The following is a 13,238-nucleotide window of genomic DNA, read 5'->3' on the forward strand; positions in this document are numbered from 1 at the left end:
GAAAGTAAGGGATCTGTTAAACAAGCAGGAGATACAGATTTCCTTAATCTCACAGCTTGCATTTGTAATGCAAAGCACTGATAAAGTACTACTAAGGAACAATGGCATATATGTAAACATAAATAAATACTAGTCACAGGGAACCAGAGACGACCTCACAGAGTCCCAACCCTACGTGGCCGGAATGGTGTGTGCCACCAAAGACAACACTGAGTGGCAGTTCTATGAAATTATCTGCCCCAGACAATGAATCTTCTGTGCCATGGCATGAGATGCTAAGACAGACTGGTCACATCAGGCCTTGAAGAGTTGGACCGGTCTGTTCTTGAAAAGGCTGTCTCTACCTAGCCTAGTCATTGGGCTCTAAAGCACACCAAGTCCTGGTGAAGAGAAAATGTGGGCCTAAAGTGTGTAGAGGCAAAATGCCAAAAGTCTCCCAAGTAAGTAAGGGGATCCTTCTGCTGCTGAGAATCTGGGAAAACCCCAGATTCATCTAAATTATGCTATCACTTTCCAGGTTTAGGGAAAAATATTGACCATAAATTGAACATTTCTAGCAGGAGTAAATTTCATACCATTATTGTAGATGCATTTCTATTCTAAGAGGCATTTTACTGAGTGCATAAGTTATAGCTGTATGGATTTGGGCAAGCAAATACTGCTGTGAAATGAAATTCCCATTTTACTCCCTCTCCTCCTTTTATTCTTGCTCCACAAAAAGTAAAGTTAAGGGAAGCTGTTGTCCATCAGACGTTACAGCAGCAAGCACGCTTTCTCTTTTTGATAAAACTGTTGTGAGGAGGTTATTGTAAACTTTCTGAGTTTAGTGGAAAATGGTAAGAATAGTGTGGCATGGGAAATAGTTTGCTAAAAAAACTGAACTGCATCCTGGTTTTATTTGTCCCTTTCGTCCTTTGCCAATATTTCTTTCTCCCTTCTTTTTTGCTTTTTCCTCCTCCTGACCCCTCCCAGTTATCAAATACATCCTTTCAAAATTATCACTGAGGTAAGCATTTACTGAATAGAAACTTCCTGTTGCAGCGGAACAGAGTAATGAATGACCAAGGAATTGCTTGTTTGAACATATACAGAAGACCCTCCATCTCTTATGCATCTGGGAGATTCCCATTAGTATTAAAGGGCATATTGTGAGTGCATTGAAAAGTGACAAGATATCTATAGTCACTCAACTGCTAATTCTTCTTACCACAAAAATGAGAATAGTGCAGAAACCTCTTTAACCCTGTGTCCTGAGCAAGTGGATTTCTAAACCACTCAGCTCTTAACAAGTGCATGTGGCAGGTTGTAAAGCACTGATCCCATCTTCTGGGCATTTTAAGATCTACTCTTTGACATTCTTTAAAACAGTGAAGGGAAAGAAATAAATAAGAAAAAAAATTAGGAAGACCCTCCACATGTTGCTCTTCTCTGTAGAGAAAATGGCCATTGGTTTTCAGAACTATCTTTTCAGATGCCATTTCCTCAAAAGTATCTTTATCAAGGAATTCAAGGAATTATCAAGGAAAGCTCTCCATTCGCTCTGGAAACTGGGACTTAAGTACTTCTTTATTCGTTATTTAAAGATACAACATCTATCTAGGACATGAGACAAACTGCTTTATATGTTCCTGGAATGGATTGCTTAGAAACATTGGTTTCCCTGCTATTTTTTACTTCTTTTTGCAACTCAAAGGTTTTTCCACTCCTGCTTTGCTAAAATCCTCAGGTTATCAGCAGAAGTGAACGGAACATTGACTCATTTCCCCCAAGCAACAGAAACTCTTGTGAAAATAAAAGGATGGGCAGTCTAAGATGAAGACTCCAGATCCACTAAAGGTGTGCTGCTCCACAGAGTCTGCTACCAACAAATTGGTGCAGTAAAGCATAGCAGATGCTGGGGGATCCTGGGTTTTGAGGCACTTAGCCCAGTAACATCCTACATACTGGGAACTTGCCTGGCTTACCCCTATCAACAGTAAAGCTATTCTCTGCATTTCTCTTCAAACCAGCCTGTGCTAAAGATGAGAAAGCCTATTTGCCTTAAGGAATGCACAGTTTGCTAATTACTCACTCAAACAGAACAGAGGTGAACACCTGATCAACTAAAAGGATATTAGCAGTGCCAAGAAGACAAAGATGGTAAAAACAGCATGGAGAGGAAGCTGATTTTGTTATTTTGGAGCATTCCAGTTAAAACTGTTTTGATCCAGTAGATTCTAACTATGTCCTGGTACCGCACTATGAAACTTACATTTATAATCATGGGATGCCTTAAGGGCAAACAATCACATTGACATAATGCTTACCTCAGATCACATTAGGATAAAAGAAATAAAAATATTCGTTTACAAAATTACTGAAAGAAAATACCGTTGTAAGAATTAATGAAGTCATAGGAAGAGGAACCGTACAGTTACTGATCAACTTAGTAAATTTGTTCAGACAAATTCTTACTTCGCTGAGGCTAAGTGATCACTTGCAATGCAATGAACACATTCACTACAAGGCATTTCCAAAACCAAACCAGTATGTTTCATCTAAATGGTTTTTTTCCTGTGTACAAGCATAAGATGGTATTCGTGTCTCATTATTGGATCAGGATAGAAACAAGTCAGGATCAATTAAAACAAGGGATCGTGAAGATCTTGGGGTGAATGATCCCAACTATGCTTCTAAAGAAAAACCAGTAATCCAAAAAAGTGACTAACCCAGACAGACTCACATATACAGAGGAGAAAGAATGATATAGAAAGAAATTAAACTATTTCATTATTCATTGATTTTTTCAATTTTTTAATGTTTGCAATTGTTGTACCTCCATTTAACTTAATAAACACTCACTTGTCGGTGAGAAAAGACAGAAAGCTGTCATCTGAGTCAAGATTTGAATCAGGTCCACTTAGTCTTCTTTTGTAGGCAACAACCTTTCCACTGCAGGAGTTTCTCCAAGAGGCTTACCAAAGTAAAAACTCAATAATGGAGTACTAGGTGAATTTCTGTTCCTACATACGCAATTCCATGAAAGTTCTGTGATTTTTGCAGTATCTGCAATTCTGTTGAGGGTTTGAAGCATAAGCATACCATCCCTGGCATTAAGCAGCAAGAGAAAAGCCAAGAAGCACTCTGTCAAATAAGAAACCCCAAAAAATGTAATTCATGCAACTTTGAAATAATCTAAGGCCAAGCTACTGTAAGCTTGGGATATTAATGTATACAGTATGCCTCTGAGTGCATTTCAGATTTGCAATCAAATTGCAGTTCTGAAGGGTGCTGTCATTATAACCCAACCATAATATCATATATGAAGAGTTTTCTTAGAGCAGCTTGGAAATAATTTCCACCTTGAGTCTTCAATATCCTTTGGAAGCATTTCAAACAAGGAACAGTGAGGAACCATCTAAGTTGAGTAACAGAGCACTCCTCTGAGAAAAGAGCAATACAATGCAGCCATACATATTAAAATCATGAAGATTCTTAATGTTAAAGACTGAGGAAGTGCTGCAGCTTTATTGGAAAAAAAGAACAGGTGGGCAGCTGGATCTATCAGTTATTACTAGTTATACTTCAGAGCACAGAGAATAGGGTAACAAGTATATGTACAATATTTACATATATGGTTCTGATGGTTAGACACTTCACTGGAAATTTCATGTCCAGATGACTAAATGGAAATATCTTTTTTTTCTTTTTTTTTTCTCAGATACCTACAGAAAGGAAGATGTTGTAAATATAATATTCAAGAAGTAGTTTTCATAGAAGGTGAGAAGATATTTTGGAAATATACTAATTATTGCTTGAAGCAGAAAGTTGGAGACCAGAGAAGAACTACCAAGTCTCACAGCCACATTCATAGTGTATGGCAACATCAGATAAATTGTTGTAAGTAAACTCAAACACCAAAACTTTAGATAAGGTGTAAGATGGAATCTTACCATACCAAGACACCTCATCTGTAGTATTGATAATGAGTCCAGTCCAAAGAATAAATTGTGTTAAGAAGGCATTTGGCCACATTCAAATTCCCTGACTGATGTTTCATCAAGACCACTGTGAGGAAAGTAATCTTCCTAAATTATCTCATGAAAAGGACCTTTCACTGGGTTTGCCTTCTATGCTTCCATGACAGCCACAGAAAAGTCATAATCACTGCAGAAGGCACAACTACCCTTGTCTCTGTTACGGCTTCAGCGGGATTGTATTTACCCAACACAATCATAGTAACTGGATAAGGTTCACTAAAATTCATGAATAGCTCCTTTATTTGGGATAAATGTATAGAACATACATGCTCTATGACTGCCAGAATTTTTGGGATACAAAATTCCAGCTTTGAAGACAAGAGAAAGGTGGCACCTCTAGAACTCATGAAAAGAAATCACACTTACCAGATCTAGACCAAACTGGGAAAAGAATGAGAGTTCTTACAGGAACTTTTTCCCACCTTGCAGGAATTCACTTGCAATCTGTAATCCCATTCCAGAACACCAGCTGGTGTCACTGAATGACATTATCAATCCTGCAAGCAAGGATGAGGAGCTTGGCTCTCAGCAGCTTCCACCTTGCAAACGCTGCTGCAGATTCTAGCACACACCACACATGTGGCATGCAAGTGATTGAGCAAGGGTGCTCTGTCTAACAAGCTGTGGCTGGGTGATTGTTGCCAAAAAGACTCTGAATCATCAGCAGACTGGGACCACTGGCACCTACAGTCATCTCAAAGCTTAACAGATGAAATTCCTGTGGAGGCAATGAATGTACATGTGTTGGGGAAGGTCTCCTGCACAGGCTGTGAAAGTTACAAAAGAGCTCTCACCAAAAAGGTGAGGTTAACTTTTGACCACAGTGTGCAAGGTAATTTCAATTTATGTTTTGAGGGACAAATAAAAGAGAATTATTATATAATTTAAAATAATCTGGATAGGATAGGATTTACCTCCCTGAACCTTAACTTGAGACTTTCTTTACAGACAGAATAAGACATTAACCCTCCAGATGGTGATTTGTCCCATCTCTGTTGAGAGGGAATGAATCAACCTCTGATTTTAGTGCTTTCTCTGTTGATTACAAGAAGGGCTGAGATGATTATACTCTTATACTAAGGGCCTTATACTTACCACTCTTTTGAACACAGGTAAATCCACCCATTCTGTGTTCTAGATGCCATATAATTCATTCAACATTTTTTCATTAGGGAAAAATACTCTTAATCCATATCAGTGTTATTTATTTAATGTTGTACAGAACCCTTTAAGACAATAAATGTACACCTTAAGCCGCAAATATGAGACTATAAAAATAGGGAACCAAACATTGTCTCTGCTCATCTATTGTTCTACAAAGTTTACTCTGGCCAACAGAAGTCAGGTTACAAAAAGCCTTTGAAGGCATCATGGTGACTTCATCTCAGGTGGCACAAATAGTTAAAATTTCTTGCCTGGGATCACTGACTGCGGAAGTACCTCAATTTAATAGTGTACATCCCCACAGTCAGTTTGAGAATCATGCAAGGTGCTTCGTTAGTGGCTGTGGTCACTTGTCTCTCCCTTTTCTACCCCTTTCAAATTAAGAGTTCAAATAGGAGTTCAGGAGAAATATCTCCTGTAGAAGGCTGGCAAGCATGATCCCAGCAAGTCACCTGCATTGCTCACTGCAATTAGAAGGAAATGTGTGGTTTTCAAAAAAGCAAGCTTCTTTACCTAAGCAGCAACCATTGGAAAGTTCTTTTCCAATTTTTGTCTATTCTTCTGCTCTGAATAGTTCCTATCTCAATATTTTCCATATTTATTCAATCAAGTGTTATTTTATCCAGATTTATGGTAGGTAAACTAGTTATACTGAGCAGAGCATGATTGTTTTCTCATGGTTTAAAGCATTGCTGATTTTTATCATACACTCTACATAAAAAATCATCCCTCTATTGTGAACATACTCAAGTACTTGCTTCTAGTTATTTCCATTTTTCTCCTAGAGTTTAGGACGCATCTCCTCAAAATGGATGACATTTATTGTCTCTTCTTTTCTTCTAACTTAGTTTTCCACTTCAGCTACACCTACTGCAATGGAAATTTGAAACAGCACAGTGAGAAAATGAAACACAATATATTGAGCTTCCTGCTACCTCACCTTTTGGCTCCCTCTCTAATTTCTTTACAAAAGGCAGGTCTTCTGCTCCATTATTTAGTGGTTTGTACAGAATAGATTCATCATCTCTGAAACTGGTTCTGCAAAACAGACATTTGTTTTCTTTAAAAAGTCCTCCATTAAAATCTCTTATATATTTTTTATTCTGTGAGATTTCTTGACATGCAGCTACCAAGGAAAAAAAGCCTTGCCACCAGTTTCAAAGCTAAAGTAACACTGCAAAAGCTGCATCTTCTGAAATTCACATGGCCTTTAAGAGGGTGGAATTAGGCCAAGTATACAGACAGCCATCTTTAAGCAATACTGTGAGAGTTTTCATATTTACAAGGAAAGGAGGAAACAGGCAGCTGCCTCTCTTCCTCTGTCATTACCTCCTTGGATTCTTCTCCTTGAACAATTTTGAACTTGTAATGAGATATGGTGCCTTACATATGTGGAAAGTGGCTGCAGGAATGTGGCTGCAAGTATGTGGGAAGAACACTTAGGGAAGCAAAATTCTCTTTAGTACTTGGGGCTTTTGTTTGGGGGGCTTTTTTGGTTTTTTTTTGTGTAAGTTTTTTAATGTTTTGTCTTGGGTTGGGTTTTTTTTCTTAAATTTCCCTGGTTGTTGAGGATAGATATTACAGTCCCTCTGATGTTTCTGTTCATGCACAGTTCAAAATTAAAAGTTCCCATATAAAAAGCCTAAAATGTTCTCACTGGAAAACTGCAGTTATGCTGGTAAAAGTTTTCTTTCCAAGAAAAATTGGAAAGTGGCAGGCTGCTATCTGCAAGCTTGATTGTTTCTATTTTCTTATCTGTAGAAAGACTCCTGGAAAGTCTGTGCATGCATTCTCTGTCTTTCTTCATTGTAGTTTCCAGGAGAAGGTGGAAAAAGGAACACAAAGCCATGAGAGTCAGCATTCAGTCTCCTGGAATTTGCCCATGGATTTTTATTTTCTGTTGAAGAGTGAAAAGGCAGTAAACTGTAAACAGAAATTATTTTGAAAATTTTCTTCAATTTAAATGTGTGTGTTCATGTGTTTTTCATGCAAATTTGGGATGCATTTTGTGATGCAATTTTCCCTGGAAGTAATTTTCACTTTCTGAACACCTCAGATATTCAAAGGGAAAAGCAAACCTAATGCCCTTCTCCCTGTTAGTCAACCAAAGCTTTACCTGCCTTCATACACAACTTTTCAGTTAGCTATATTTAGCTAAATGGGGAAAAATTCACCTTGATATAATGCCATTAGTACCCTGGAGTTTCTGCAGTTTTGAATTTGGCCCCTAGGAATTCATTATTCTTTTGGATAGATGGCTGAGGTTTATGAATGACACTTTTAATGTGGTCTGGAGAGTATGATCTGGGTAGTTTGGTAGGCTATCTCCCTTTAAACCCAAAAAGTAGACAAGACCCTCCATGCAGTGAATATTTACAGAATCAGGAATTACATAAGGTTATGTTATTCACTACATTCAGCCTAAACTCTGCATATGTGCTTGATGATAGACTTTGTAGTTACTTGAGAGGCAAAGCAATGCTAATGAGATTGCCTGATGATTTTAGAATAGTTGCTCAAAACTTGCTGTACAAGTTGCTCAAAATTTGTTGTACAAATCCATGAGGATGTAAAAAAAAAGCATTCCCATTTTCTTACTTTTTCCTTTGCTTTTTCACTCCATACTGTTTTGTACAACGTTTGAAGCTGTGGCAGTTTGACCCTAGAATTGACTGAGACGGACTACTGGCATTGCTAGCTCAAAAGGACAGGAATCTATCTAGAGCCATCTAGTTCACATGAGGTAAAGTAAATGAGTTTTTAATTGGATGGTTTCATCTGAATCAGAGGAATCCATTTTTATTTTAAAATATCTCAAATTTCTTTTCTTGAATTGAGGCTCCACCCCTCATTCATAGTGGAGTTTCTCCTCCAGTTATAAACCAATTTTGAAATTTTTAAGTTAGTCATGAGGAGAAATATTTTGCTGGCAGTTTTCTAATCCTGATACTCATGCGTACTCAAAGCAATCTTTTAATACAGCTGCAACAACACAGTCCTAAGATAAATTTCGTACAAAGTAAGTTCTGTCCCAAACTCAATGCTTCCCTCTCATGAAAAAATTCCTAAAAACTGGATAGCTACTACAGCAGAATATATGTATCTCTAAGAAAGAAAATGGAAAGCAAACTATATATACTGTAGTCTATTACTTTTTTCTGGGGAAGTAATTATGATGAGGCAGCTAGGTGCTTTCATCTTTCTTCTTTTTCCTTGCCAAGAACCGCCTCTCTCTGTTATGCTACTTACCTGGTGGATAGAGCTAGAACAAGGTGTTTAATGAAAATGTCTTTCCAGGGGAAAACGTTTTCCTAAAATCTTCAATTCATTAGGTCTCCTACTTCAGGGTTCTGATCATCAACTAAGGTTCTCCATGTTTGCACAGCTGGACCTGTTGTGGACACAGAAGAAACAGGCATAAGAGAGAGCTACGAAAACAAAGGATCTTTCCTGACCAGTGTGAAAGACAAGCAGCCCATAACACAAGATGTTAACCATCTTCTTTGGAAGGGCCCCATTCATAAGGATTATTTTCTTAAATGTTTCTGACTAATCCTATTAAAACTATTAATAAAATCAAAGGGCAACATGAACAGGATGAAGAGGTAAAATTGGTGTGCTTTATTACTGGGGTCAAAGACCCAGTTTCACAAGCTAGTCTAACAGCTTGTTATCCCTTCTTTATTCACATCATCCTGTCCTTGGCAGAGAATATACACAGATTTTAAAGGCACCACTTTTGAAAATGGTTATATCTCCTCAGAGACACTCTCTGGTACCTTTTCAGCTTCATACTAAATTAAAACACTGTATTGTCATTTGTGTACCACTATATACACACATATAGGAATATTTATTGCACTAGGGAAATATCAGTTCTTATCTGTTCATCTTGCTTCCACACTAATACTACTTGTACTTTCACTACCACCTTATAAAAATCTCATAGAACTTCAGCATCAGAACAAGAACAACCCAAATTCATTACACTTTCAAGAAAATGTTTTCACAGGGCAGTTCTAAACCACTCCCAGTGCAATAATTCGACACACCTCAAAGTGGTCTTGCCTTATGATCCCATGAAAAAAAAAGGAAGAGTTGCCTTCCCAATCAATGACAAATCATTACATGTCAACTTACACAACTTTCTTTATGCACTCTAGGAGATGTCCCAAACAGCTAGGCCTCCTGAGGATCCGTGTCCTCTTTACATGCATTGTTTCAGGTGCCAAATTTGGCTTTCAAAGAATGGTTCGGGTTGGAAGGGACTGTGCAGTTTAGCTGGCAGGTGCAGTACTACCAGATAAGATAAGGATTTGTCTGTATTCCCATACTGTCCTTACAATTCAGTGCTAAAAATGAAAAAGAAAAAAACCCGAAACAAACCAAATAAAAAAAACCAAACAAATGCACAAAATCAAATAAAACCAAATGAAAACACAACAGGGAATTGATCATGTCTCCTATTTTGCCTTTTGTTGGAAGAGGTGTGATTCTGAGAATTTTGATTCACTTCAGTGAATAACACAGTGCTATAGAAGTTCCTCACTGGAATCAGCTTCCTGCCTGGATAAGAAAGATAAGTCCTGAAACACATTTTCCATAATCTTTTTCATGTAGGCCTAGTTTCACTATGTATTGTCTAAAAAGGATAGTCATCACAGTGGTCGCAGGAAATGGCAAATTATTGCTAAATTCGTGCAAGGATACAACTCTTACAAGGGGACAGTTGCATTTTACAAAAAATTTTCCTGTCATAAAATCTTAGCACTTCTGGATGAGGACATATATGTGGCAATATACAGACAAGAAGACTCTTAAAGGCAGCCAGTGAAACAAAGGAGAATGCTCCAGCCATAAGTATCCATAGTTTTTTCCTCTAACTGCAGACCCCAGAATGTTTTCTCAAAGGCAAACATCATCGCTGCCATTTTTCAGGTGGGCAACCTAAGTGCCCTATGTTAGGTGACTTGTCAAGAATTGATAAGCGGCTGAGTAAGACATAGGTTTCTCTGACTGATCCTTCTACTGCCAGGGAGGAAGATTATAGGAGAGCTACAAGTCTTCCTCAGGACTAGCAGAGGGAGAAATATGCCTGACATATGACTCAACCCTATCATCTAATTCTGTAACTCAATGCTCTTTCACGGAATATTTCTTCTTGCTACTGGGAAAAACAGGACACAGGGCTGAGTGGACACTTATCTCATCCAGCTTCTCTTGGGCTGCAGTCTTAAACATACCTTCTTTGAAGTTTAAATTTGATAATGTTTGACTACTTCATACTTTAATAACCACAAATCCCAGAATCTTGAAACCCACCTATACCAATTTCTGGGAAAATGCTAGTAGCATTTAAAGCCTGAGGGGAAAAAAATCAAAACAAATTCCTCATTGCAATGGAAACAAAAATAAAACAGACTTAAAAAAATCAATTCCGACGAAGTGACATTTCTACCTGTGCCTCATTATATTCTGTATAAAAGAAAAAGCTGGTTGGTTTTTTTAAATCATCTCAAAATAATAAAAAAAAGCTAGTTGTGAAGGCGTTGGTTTACTCTGAAGAGTAAGTGGCATGCTGATCAATCTGGTCTTTGGTGAAGACAGGACCCTGGAAATACATCTCATGGTTTTATTATGTCACAGTTTTTGGGTGACAAACTAAGGAATCACTGGGTTTGCAGCAAGCCTTACTGATATGTTAGAACCAGGAACTCAGAGATTTGAGAGCAATGCAGGCCATTTCTGGCAGGTAATTTACAAGGATGGGAAACTCATCTTGTGTTCAGGGATTAGATATGATATTACACTTAAATTAGCTATTCAGTGCTTCCTAAACAGTACTAGCAAAGTGCTTTCTTTATCAGGAATCTCATCTGATAATCTGCCCTCGTTTCTGGTTCCAGATAGGAGCAAGCAGTTTTCTTACTAATTTTTTTTCACTCATATTAAGTGGGTGTCTTAGTTTTCACTCACTGTACCCACTGCTATTTTATCTGCACTGATGCCTTTTCGCCCAGATCCTGCACTGCAGGGCAAGAGCAAAGGTCTGTAGCCTCTTTTATTTTGGCTCTAAAATTTTGAAATCTATTTAGACAAAAGACAATGCTTCTTCAGTCCCTATTCTTCTGCCTTTTTAAGTCCCCCTTCAGCCTTGCTTCTGAGCAGCTGCAGATACGCCTCCCACCCTAATGGTGGCAGAAAAACCCTACACTTCACTCCATTGACTGCAGATAAAGCAGACTGCAGCGGGGGAAAGAAACGGGGCACATCCTGCCACAGTTTAAAAAAAAAAAAAAAAGAAAACCATCGACAAAGTGAGAGATGCTCAATAGATCATTGTGAGGGAAAAGACTGCAACTGTTTAATTTAGAGATGAACTCGGAAGTTACATAAAAGACTGAGCCAAATCTATAAATGATAAAATCAAGAGGCCTTATTGCTCACATCCCCCAGACTAGAGGAAATGCTATAAAATTCTTTCCTAACCCTTGGAATTCACTGTCAGAAGACTTGGTATTTTTAGCGTGAAATAACAGCAAAACAGATTTGGTATATTTGTTGATGTCTCCTAAAAAATTATAGTAGATGTGGAATGAAATGAGTGTGTTCACATAATTGACTTACAGGTAAAATGTGTTTGCTTAAGAGCCTAGCTAAAATGTGGGTAATGTTTTTGAAAATTCACTTTCTTCTAGTAGACAATTATAAAATTCCCTTGGCACAATCAGCTTCTGAGTCAGCCAAAGCCAGTCATGTATCTCCTACACTTATCCCATGGTTACATTACACAATCTGACAAGTTAAACTAAACTGGAATCACATCAATCACCTGATCCTAACATAGAATATTGTTTAAAAAAGAAAACCAAAGCAAAACAATGTTTCTGATTACAAGTAGCAGTCACAAACTTCAGAGCTTGCTATAATAAATCAAATGCATCATCCTGTGTTTCATGGGGCTAAAAAAGAACTTTTTATTTTTAAGACAAAAGGCGGTCCAGCATAAGCAACTCAGGAATCTGCTTGTTTTAGATCCACCTATGGTGAAATGCAGTCATCACTAATTAATATTGCTAACATTTTCATTCCTCCTACTTTCTAAATGTGTACATCTGTCAGAACAATTGATCCCTTGCAGCAGTGACAGGAGGAGCACTGAATTTTCTCATTATGATCAAAATACGCTGAGTGATTATAACTTAACACATCTGATACCAAGCCTCAGCTCTTCAAAATTTATTGATATAATTTATTTTCAGAAATGCTGAAAATGAGGTAACAGACAATCAACACAAAACTGGAGCTCCTTCAAATCAGCAATATGATACTGCTCATGTAATTCTGGGAAGACTCACAGAATTCATGAGTATGGCTAAGTTGAAAAAAAATTTGACTTTGGTAAATTGGGTGGAATGTAAAGACACTGTGCAGAAGAAATCCTCGTCCTCCTGTCAGGGTACTATCCATGCTGCCATAAAGCCCATGCAACAACTATATGACATGATGAAACACAGCATCAACTAAAAAGTTAGTTTGGAAGGGATTTCCGGAAGCTGCCCAACCTGACATGGGACAGAAGGTTATACAGATTGAGTCATATTTTTTATTCCTCATGGTTCCTCCAGATAATGCTTTCAAAACCATCATCTTTCCCATATTTTTAACTCCATCCTAATTTTGACTGAGTTTCTGCCTCCTTCTCCATATCCCACTTGCTAAATGCAAAAATTTCACAATTAAAAACCACATTTGTGAAGTGGGCAAAACAGTTACCAAAGACAGAAACAGTGGGAATAGAACAGTCAAAAAGCACCAAACCCCCTGGAAAACAGTCTGGTTAAAACATACCTGCTACTGTAGGTTGTCTTAGGACCACTGGATAGGAAATAGACATTTGTCTCCAATCATGGCCATGGGCAGTGAGAGCCCCTGCGCATTACTGAGCAGGAGCCTGCAAAGCTGACATCAAACAATGCCTCACCCGTGTCTGAAAGGTGCAGACAGGGGTCAGCTCTGTGACTGCCAGTGGTGATTTAAAGCACATGTGTAATT

The 13,238-nt window shown here is 38.0% G+C and overlaps 1 long non-coding RNA gene across 2 annotated transcripts in view; it reads left to right on the forward strand.

The window, feature by feature from the left end:
• The window catches only part of LOC108449108, a 48,240-nt gene that overhangs the window by 4,822 nt on the left and 30,180 nt on the right, over positions 1-13,238 (forward strand). For both annotated transcript variants that reach the window (XR_001865228.1, XR_001865229.1), the window contains exon 3: positions 3,701-3,879. This is a non-coding gene — a long non-coding RNA (uncharacterized LOC108449108). The remainder of the gene's footprint in view (positions 1-3,700; positions 3,880-13,238) is intronic.

The sequence above is a fragment of the Corvus brachyrhynchos genome, unplaced genomic scaffold, assembly GCF_000691975.1.
Source record: "Corvus brachyrhynchos isolate BGI_N302 unplaced genomic scaffold, ASM69197v1 scaffold229, whole genome shotgun sequence".
NCBI classification, from domain to species: domain Eukaryota; kingdom Metazoa; phylum Chordata; class Aves; order Passeriformes; family Corvidae; genus Corvus; species Corvus brachyrhynchos.